The following is a 10,287-nucleotide window of genomic DNA, read 5'->3' on the forward strand; positions in this document are numbered from 1 at the left end:
GTGACAAAAAATGCGAATGTTAAATTATGAAAGGAAATATGTCTGGCATACGTCTCGTCGTCGGCATCCTCGTCGTCGTCGTCGTCGTCGTCGGACACGGTGTTAAAACAAGAGGCGTCGTCGAACTCGCGCGGAGAGCTCGCCCGCAACATCGGGGAACAAAAGTTACAATCGCTATCAATATTCGTTAATGCTCGCTCTCCGAAGGGATTAAATCTTTATCAGGCAGATTAGCGGACGTCACGCGGGATTATGCAACGCCGAATGACGCGCGCGTTTCGTAGATGCCGGCGATTTCATAGAGCGCGCAGCTGACACGCGGACCACGTGGCGACTGCCCTCTCCGGCGTTTACGGCGGGCCGTTTTTTTCAATGTAGTTTACGACTCTTCCGGCGAGCAAACGACGGACGCGGCAAATGACGAAAAATGACGATAATTCGTTCGGCTGCGTCGCGCTCGGGCTCGCGTCGTTGCGCCGCGCGCAAAACCGTCGTCGACGTTCCCAAAGGTAGCGGGCGACGGGACTGAACGAAAAAAAAAAAGAATGGTCCAGCAGGAAAAAAGTGAGAGAGGGAGAGGGGACAAAACCTGGCGAGAGAGCGACACGCGCGAAATCGAACGAAGAGTGTTACCGTCCGCGCACAACGATCCGCGGTGATGGACACGTCCGGAGCTTTGTTTCGTCGGGTTACCGTGAAATCGAGTTTCAGCGCATCGACGATTGGAAGCGCTCGCCGATTTCCACGTCCTTTCCCGTTTCTGCACTTAATGGCGAAATAGATTAGATCACAAGACGACCGTTATACTGCAGGTCGGTGACGCGAAACGACGGTGACGACGATAATGCGCGCACGGCCGTTGATATCTTTGTCCCGATACCTAGATATTAATAAGAGTATTGGTAAGTTTCCGTCTCTCTCTCTCTCTCTTCGCGACATCGCGCCTCGGCCGTCACCGGGAAATCGCGATTCTGATAAGCAAGGGCTCGACAACGGGGACTCGCCGATGTCAATCTTGCTCCGGTGTCTGGTTGGACACCGCTTCCTTAGCGGGAGTAATTAATGACGTCGTGATGTCGGTGAAGGGACTCGGGACGGCGAAGCGTCTCCGTGAAGCTTCTTTGAAACGTGTGAATCTATGTGATCAGATACAAAAGAAAGAGCAACGTTAACTACATTAACTACGTTGATCTCGTTGGCAACGTGACTTCCCGATATCTCTTGATAACCGTCCGTGGGAGAAAATGAAATTTCACATTTAGCGACGTTGGGATTCTATTCTGGACGCATATCGGAGTCGCTAAGTCGGCCACCATTTCTGATTCTCAAGCTGAAACAGTGTTATACGCGACGGTTCACATATTGATGGAAAATTATGGTTAGTTTCAACGCTTTTAACACACAAAAATAGTCAGGAGATCCATTTTCCTCGTAAGTGTTACTACCCAAGTTGAAATTTCAGTTCTACATTAAATCTGTTTAGTTCAACATCAAGTCTTCAAGGATCTTTTATTGTACTTTCATTGAATTAGACGTAAAGTAGGAATAAAATTCCGACTCGGATCGTACCAATGATAATAACCTTACATGCATATTGCTACTACTGTAAAATATTTTTCACGCCGAAACTAACTATAATTTTCTATCGGTTTATAAGAAAAACGGAGCTTGGAATTAAAACAACATATTTATCCGGTCCGGTTTCGCTATCATGTTTGAAATCTAATCGGCAATTAACTGAACGAGAATTGACCGATTGCATTGGCCAATTAGCTGAATTGATCAATGTGATTGCTCAATCTCGTTGAGTTAATTGTTTCGATTAGATTTAAAACATGATGAAACCGGCCGCACTACGGTGACTTTCATCAAGCTCGGATTAAATTAATCGATGAATAAAAATTCGAGTTGGCAACATCAATTTCCAGTTTGGAAATTTGTCATTTAACAATCATCGTTCATTTCTATCTGCGTTACAACAAGCAAGACAGAGTACGAGACACTTGACTGACGGCAATTTTAAATCTCGTCGATTAGATTAATCAGAATTCGGCGAAAGGCATCTTTAGCGTTCGCTATGCATCTAGAATAAGACTTCTGAATCGTTATCACCAGCTTTCGTTGTCACGGCTTCTCGATACGCACCCATGCGAATCCGTCTCCCATTCTCCTCCCCCCCCCCCCTCCGGACAGAGCCTACCGTGCCCCGGGAAGTCTCGCTCGTTCTTTTCGGCCAACATCAATGAAGTTTGTATCTGGTGCACGTGGCGCGTGTGTATCCAGGTTGAGTTAGTGACGGGCGGGCTGTCGCCAGTATGTGCCAGCTGTTTCACTACTAGCCGTCTCCCCCGTGCCCTCCTCCGCGATACCGTCCCCTGACTCGACCAACGCCGCCGCCACCGTCACCGTCGCCGCCGGCCGGTCTGAGCTTTAACAATCTTGTATGACGTCGGGGTCCGGGCACCTTTGCTCGTGCGCCGCAGCTGTGACGCCGTTCGGCATATCATCGAAATATTATTTCGGCGAATTTTAACTTTCCACCGGAGCCCTATCCCTCTCGTGTCTTTTCGCGTCGTCGCTACTTGGGCACCCCGCTTCTCGAGATCGCCGCCTCTGTTGCTTCTCTCGGCCGTAGTATCCCCGTTGGAATGTAATGATCAATTTACTCCGGACCGCGCACATCCGTTTACTTGGCATCCGCTAATTGAAAAGTCGAGATTCTATCTCCTCCGGTAGAATTTCCGCATAATTGTCAATCCGTATTATATGTCAGAAATTGAACATTGCAAGGAAAGATAGCGCTTAACGTAAAAACTTGCCTCGAGGAAGAGTTTGCTCTAAATTAAATGCACGATATGGCATACACTCGATATATATGTACGGTGCATGTACATGTGCACGGAATTTTCATACGGATTTTCGCAAAGTACCTTACGCCTTCGCGCTAACGCGGCAGGTGTTCTTTGATGAAAAATCTTCCCCGGCCCTTTGCGTGATAAAACTTCAGAGATTGCCAAAAGGGTCTTGTCGGGAAAACAACTCGATGTACATTCGCGACAGTGTGCGCGAATCATACTCATACGGGTCACTGAAAGTGACGTTATCACACTCGCAGTGCTCCTTGATGTTTGAACATCGGGTATCGATTGTCTCGAAAGATCGTCGAAGTTTCCCCCGAAGCACACGGCGCTCGCGAAGTTCCGCCGTCTCACTTCATACTTTCCTCGTTAAACACGATACAAACGAAACAAGATCCAGGAAATAATACCTAATCGTAGTAATTAAACGGCTCCTTTGAAAGCGGCGACGGATAATTATAACGGCCGATATTACATAACCGGGGCGATATAAAGAACTTCACCTTACCGGGCCCAACTTTTTCCTTTAAACTCTGCCTTTATTACACGGCGGATGCAACCGATTGTGCAATAAAGTTTGCCTTTCCTCTCTTATAATTTACTTATAACGTTTCCACGCGCTATTGAACGGCGTTGAGAATTTGCGAAACTTTATTCCCAGCCTGTCGAAGAGTTTTTTTTTCGGCCACTCACGTCGCGAGTTATATTTAGCATTATAACTTAGCAGACTATATTGCATAAGACTCTCAAAATATATAATCACGGAGAACGTGCACAGTAAAAGGTATTTTTGTCAAAACCGGTCCTTGTTACAATTTTTGTATTAAATTTTTAACATAATCATATATTAATTTAACATATTTGTTATTATATTGTATTTCTGTCGTCATTACATACATTATTATATTGTATTTCTGTCATCTCAGTATTTCGTGTTCTGTCGATATTCAATACGTATGAATGTTAAAGTAACATACTTTCGTATATACTTTATACTTCAGTGTCGATTAACGTACGAGTATCATAATTTGTTAATTTTTGACATGATCAATAATATTTATGTTATTTTTCAACATATTCATTTTGTGTTAAATTAAGAAAAAAAATTCGAGCGGATCGTTTGGGACATGTGAAATGTGTTAAATTTAATATAAAATTTTTTACTATGCATTGTAACGTACGCGCCGACTTATTCGTCAGATTTTTTCAAACATATACGGGGAGTTTTCTTTTTATGTCAAACTGACCCTGTATCAAAGTTGCAGGTCTGGCGGAATTTCGCCAAAGTGACGCCCTATTATATTGAAATAGCACGCAGTAGTAAATTTTTGGCGCTTGGCGCAAAAATAACGCTTTTAGAAAAATATATAGCGCCATCGTGGAGTTTTCCAATCAATTTATTCATATCACTTGCTGATATACCACAAATAACTGGTATATATGTATTGTACTATGTAGAAATATGTTAATCAAAGAGATTACATTAGTAGAAATTTAATTGATTAGCTAAATCGTTTTATAAGACGGTATTCATGAGACTTTAAGCATTGGAAATTGAAGCAAATTATTAATATTACTTATTCCCAAATTCCCACAGCCATTAATTAATTAATTCGACATTATTTGATTTCCTTCACTTATGGCTTAATTTCTCGAACTGGACATCTTTCGTCTTCCTTTCCGGAAGAGATGCGAATGAACCTTTCACCGTCTATTTCGAACGGCTTAAATTACTCGTTAGACAGACCGTGATAGACTGGAAATCTTTTTTTAATGGCCATATACCGCGGCGGCGGCGGCGGAGGAGTTTCTGGCGCGTTTTCCCCGTCCGCGCTCGTCTATTACTACTACCGTGTAGAATTCAGCAGGATCCAGGACTGGTGGCTCTTTGTCGTCTCGCGCGTAATTTCGGGGATTCGTTTTATTACCGACATGCAGCGCGTTGTATACGATCTCTCGGCCGCGCGCATGCGAACGCGACGCATGCCCGTCCGTCCTCGCGCGCGCTACTCGAGTCTCGTTCTCGTAGTATGGCGAGGCACCGTCGTTCCGGGGGGTTTACGACAATTTTCGGTACACCCTCTTAAACGGGCAGGCAAATGGCCATAATAAGCCACCGCCGACTCCGCCGCCGCCATCGCCGGCCCGCTCGGACTCTTGCGGTTTGCATAAGAGCCTCCAGCCGTGTCGGAGTGAGTTAAGGGACATCCCGGGACTCCGAGGATTTGAGGCGATGTGTAAGAAGGGGATCGTGTCTAATTAACAAACTACCGGTGTACGCGACCGGGCGCAGTCGAGTTAGCTTCTAATAGACGATATCAACGGCGTATTACTCGCCGCGTTGTTGTGAACTGCGAGACAACGACGACGACGACGACTGGCCGAGGAGGGTAGTCCGGCAGCAGTCGGGGAACAATTGTAACGCTCGTCATGATTAGAGCATTCGCCGTTTATCCCGAGCGAGAGAGAAGCCGAAATTAAATCCCTCGCATTAACGCCAAATAAATGAAGTATCAGTATTGGGCCGTGAGGAACGTAACATAAATATTTGAATTTAACATTAATAATGTCAAATTATTAGTGCGATTGTAGAAGGGCTTAAATTCTTGTTCATCACGCGTGTGAAAACTTACCGGACTTTTATCGGATAAGTGAAAGCGCCGATAGTTTTCCCTGCATGAACTGATCCTTGAGTCCCGGTAATAATCGTTATTAATTTAAGTCCCTTGAAAATTCTTTGCTCTATTGCTAACGAAATTAGTAAGTAATCTAAATGACTATGTTGTTTATGTTGCGATAAACATGGTTTTGGCCAGCAATCAAATCTGGACCTTTCTATTCGCCGGGCAGGGTGCCGTACCACTCGACAATCGAGGTCTCGATTGCACTTATCGTAACAATCGGTGTTTACCAAATCGTATCGATGTATGTACAAGAACGAAATAAACATATTCTACCGCCCATGCTATTAATTAAATTTAATGTATCATCATCATTAATGTATCCGATAGAAAAACACGTATCAATATTGGTCCGTAAAGAATACAGCAGAGATGTTCAGTGTAATTTAGTGCCATTTAATATTAATAATGTCAAATTATTAATATGATTGTGGGAGAGTAAATTCTTCATCGCGTATGCGAACACGTACCGAGCTTTTTTTAGGTAAATAAATGCGGCGACAGCCGTTTGTATGTTTTTTAACATTATTAATATTAAATGGCACTAAAACATCTGTGCTTTGCTCCTTACGATTCAATATAGATGCTTGTTTCTCCATCTCGGAGCGTTGATACATTAAATTTTGCCAAATAAATCCTCCCTCGCGAGATATCGGACTTTCCGAGCGCAGTCTTGCTCAACACGAGAGGTCGCTTGGTTTGAAAGCCAACGCGTGTGAAATAGTCGTGACAAAGGTCAGCCGTTCTTGTTTTCCGTGTTCGCGAACAGCGAAGCATGCGCGAAGGACGTTTACTCGCTGTTTATTAGCGGGCCGACGTCGCTCGAACAAAAATATCGAGTCATGACGAGTGTTTGTATGAGACGCGTCGTGTCGGTATAAAACTCCGTGTCACCGGTCACAGCTCGGTGCGACCCTCGGCGACATTACGATCTCAATCTCGGTAAGATTCTTCGGTTTTATAGCGCTACCGCTTCCCATCCCTGTACGCGGCCGTCGGGCTATCGATTGTAATCGTGCATATGTGGCGACATGCAGAGTCCTGTGTAGAGCAATTACGTCATTCATCGTTTCATCGTGACCGTCGGTCAGCGATCCCAGTCGCGGATATATTGAGAATCCTTCTTTATTTATTCCTCAGCGGAGCGATACGGATCCGTCGGTCGTGACTAGGAAAATTGGAAAATAAGAAATAAATAGGATTTTTTGATATCTATTATAGTTTTCTTTCTAAATGGAAAGAGGAGAAACTTTGTAGCTGAAAATCAAACGTTTAACTTCGAATATTAATAACTTTATCAAAAATTAATATTTTAAAAATCGGTTACGACGAAGACTAAACAATTTTACTAAGAATATCTATGCAGAACTATTGCTAAATTGGTCGAATATTTCCTAAAATGTTTTGAATACCGACTAGCGATAATGAGCTTCACGAAAGTAGTAACAACGTTATATATATATATCGACTTTTTATAAGGAACTTCATGTAATATGTAAATAAAAGTGTGGAAAATTATTTCTCAAAAGAACATCTTCATAAAGTCAATAACGTGGTCAGCAGAAAAATTCAAACATTAGGCGTTTCCTCGAGCCAGTCTGGTCAATATAACCGCTTGACCTTCTGCAGGCATGTGGCGGGAAATAAATTGGGATGTCAATATAGTTGCTGGTGTGAGGCGAGTAACATACATCGCAAAGGATCAAAGATCCGAGGGATAATCGCTGCACTCTTTATAAAATCCGTAATGAGCAGCCGGTCGATGAATGACCGTCTCGCCGAGATAAAACCGAGCCATTCGTTAATGTATATTTCACAGGATTGCACACGGGGACGTTCGCGTTTCGCTAACTGCCGACGTCCGGCGCTTTTAATTGGGCTATCGCGTGTCAATCAATTAATGGCATCGTAATTCCTCCCCTGTCCTGTCTCGCTGATCTATTCGTCGTTTTATTTTTTCTCTTTCGTTTTTTCATCCGGATACCGTATAATTATTAATTACTGCTCTTAACGTACTGATCAGTTTCTGAGGTATTTGGATTAGAAACGCGCACTTCTTCGTCGTTAAATGGCAGATTCTCCGACGAGAAGGATGGAGTTACTGACAGATCGTTTCGCTGACGGTTTCTCTTTGCATATCGTGCCGGCGATGGTTTTCTTTCACCGGCAGATCGCATCACTGTCATGCGAAAAACTGCATTTTACGCGGAGGATTGTCTGCGATGTTTATTTTTGGCGAAAACCGGTATCGTTCTAAATATGTCATGCATCAGCACGGAGCAAATACTACGAAGGCACTGAGATGTAACATCGTAAAGCGTAATATTTAATCCGCAGTCTCTCACTTGTAATCATGCCCAGCACATTAAGACAATTCTTTTATCTACTTAATTTAGAATTTAAATAAATGCAAATTCTCGCGAATCTTTGCACACATTTTCGCCTTTCGCGAAATTACAAAGTAAAAGAGACGTTGCTGATTCATTATGAATGAACGCGCTCGTAGTCATTTTGAGATTCCGAATATTTTGTTTTTACCCAAAGAAAAGAAGTGCCTCCGTGAAACGCCCCTCTCATCTCATCTTCTTTAACGCACGGGAGAGCCTATAAAGATAATACGTACAGCGATCGTAATTTAGAAGAATACAAGCGTAACAACTTCGAATCGCTCGGCGAAGTCTCCGGGTTGTTGAAAAAAAAAAAAACACGCCGGAAACCTCCGATCTTATCTGATAGCGCGGCGGGGTGGTTGGATCTTCACTTTTTATTCGCCGCGCATCACGAGCCGTGTCGAGAGGGTCCTCGGCGTGCATTGCGGTCATCGTACGCGATCCCGCGAAAAAATCTAAACAATAGCCCGGACGTTCTCCAGGACGGAGAGGGCGGAAACAATGGTTACGGTCATGGAACACCTCGGTATTGCACCCCGCGGCGATAAGCCGCCATAATCGCCCGCGTCCGCTCACGTTATATGTGCTAGATTCTCTGTGTCGGTGCGCAGGTGTGCGCGTGTATATATGTATATATGACATATACACACACACACACACACACATATATATATATATATATATATACATATATATATATACACGTACGTTTACTCTGCGTTTTATATAAAATATAAACATCGCGCGATATAGCCAGTCGCGCGCGCCGAAATAATACTTCGCGACGCTGTAAATGTTCGCCGTTGAGATACGGCCGTGTGTCGCAGCACCGTCACGGCACACTTTTCAAGCTGTTCGCCTTTTTTTGACAACGAAGAAGAAAAAGAGTTGGAGAGGAGAGAGAGAGAGAGAAAGAGAAAGAGAGAGAGAGAGAGAAAGGGGGAGGAGGTGGTCGAGGATGTAGAGAGAAAGACAGAAAAGGGGAAGTAAAGAGGAGAGTCGCTGATAAAGAAAGAGAGGGATACTGTTTCCGCTTAGTTTTACGTCCGGATCGTTTCAATGCCGCGAAAAAGTTAAGAATTGTAGAGAGAAGATGCAGAATCCCCCGGGGAAGGAGTTGCGAGAGGAACAGCGCATTCCTTCTTCGTCGGGAATGAGCGAGTAATGTTGAAAATGTGGCGAAGGACTATCAATGAGCGAGTTGCGCTTTGCGCGAAATAACACGGTAGCTGTGCAACGCTCGCTTCCTATGTCAAGTAGTCGCCAAATATTTTACGTTCGCTTTTTCGGTCTTCGGTAGAGGTAGAAAGAAAGAGAGAGAGAGAGATAAAGGCTAAGTACGTAGACACAGACGCCCCGCACACAATGACGTTCAATTACACTTGCGTAGGCGGAAAGCTCGATGCACGTTCGCGAACGTGCCGACGAACTTCCTCCTCTTGGTAACGCGGAATTTTCGTTGGGCCGAATATAGCGAGTTCCATTAGAGCGGATACTTTTAATACCGCCATTGAGATCTGTTTGCCAATGACAATGCGGACCGCGCGGCCTGGGAGCGACTATGAAGAGGCGATGGGATGTGTCGGTGAGAGATGGAACGGGGCCGCGGTCGCAGGCAGGGTTGTGTAGAGAGGAAAGAGAGCACAGAGGATGGCGAGGGTGGACGGGCGAGAGGAGGGAGGACGGGGAGCAGAAGGAGGACGAGGAGGAGGGCTGGCTGCCGAGAGACGCGCCACGGCACAATGGGGAAAATTAATCGCTGAAATCTGGGTACAATGTAAAAGAGTCGCGAGGTTGGGGTTGACTGGGGGTTTATGAAAAAAGGTATGACTCCCCGGCGCAGCCATAAGTCAGCGATTTCCTCTGGTACATTGAGCCGGCGCCCGCGGCCGAGCGAGCGAGCGAGCGAACGAACGCGGCCAACTATCTTGCGAGTTCTTATACCGGGGAGGCTGCCGCCGCTGGTGTAAGCCGCAGGACGTGTCGCGTATGTCATTTCGGCCAACCGACCGCGCCGTCGGCGTTATCTCCGGTCCGTTCTTCGGTTGCGTTCAAAAAATTAGGGGAAACATTACCGGTTATCGGGGCGGGTTCGGCTCCGCTCGGGAGGAAGAACTGATTCCGGCTCTCGCCACCGTGATTTCTCGCTCAAGCGCGGTCTCGCGCTGCATTTTCGCCTCGCGGAAATGTGTTTCTCTCTCTCTCTCTCTTAGCGCGCCGGATAAATGTATCCGTTGCTTTTTGAGCTGGTCTTGCGCGCGGTTATCTTTAAACAGGTATATCGGCCGGGAATAGAGCGAGTCGGGACCGAGTTATAAGTCAAACGACGATCGCGCTGGTATTGACATGTATCATCGT

This window comes from Dinoponera quadriceps, unplaced genomic scaffold (genome assembly GCF_001313825.1).
Source record: "Dinoponera quadriceps isolate SergipeBrazil2010 unplaced genomic scaffold, ASM131382v1 scaffold1070, whole genome shotgun sequence".
In the NCBI taxonomy this organism is placed as follows: domain Eukaryota; kingdom Metazoa; phylum Arthropoda; class Insecta; order Hymenoptera; family Formicidae; genus Dinoponera; species Dinoponera quadriceps.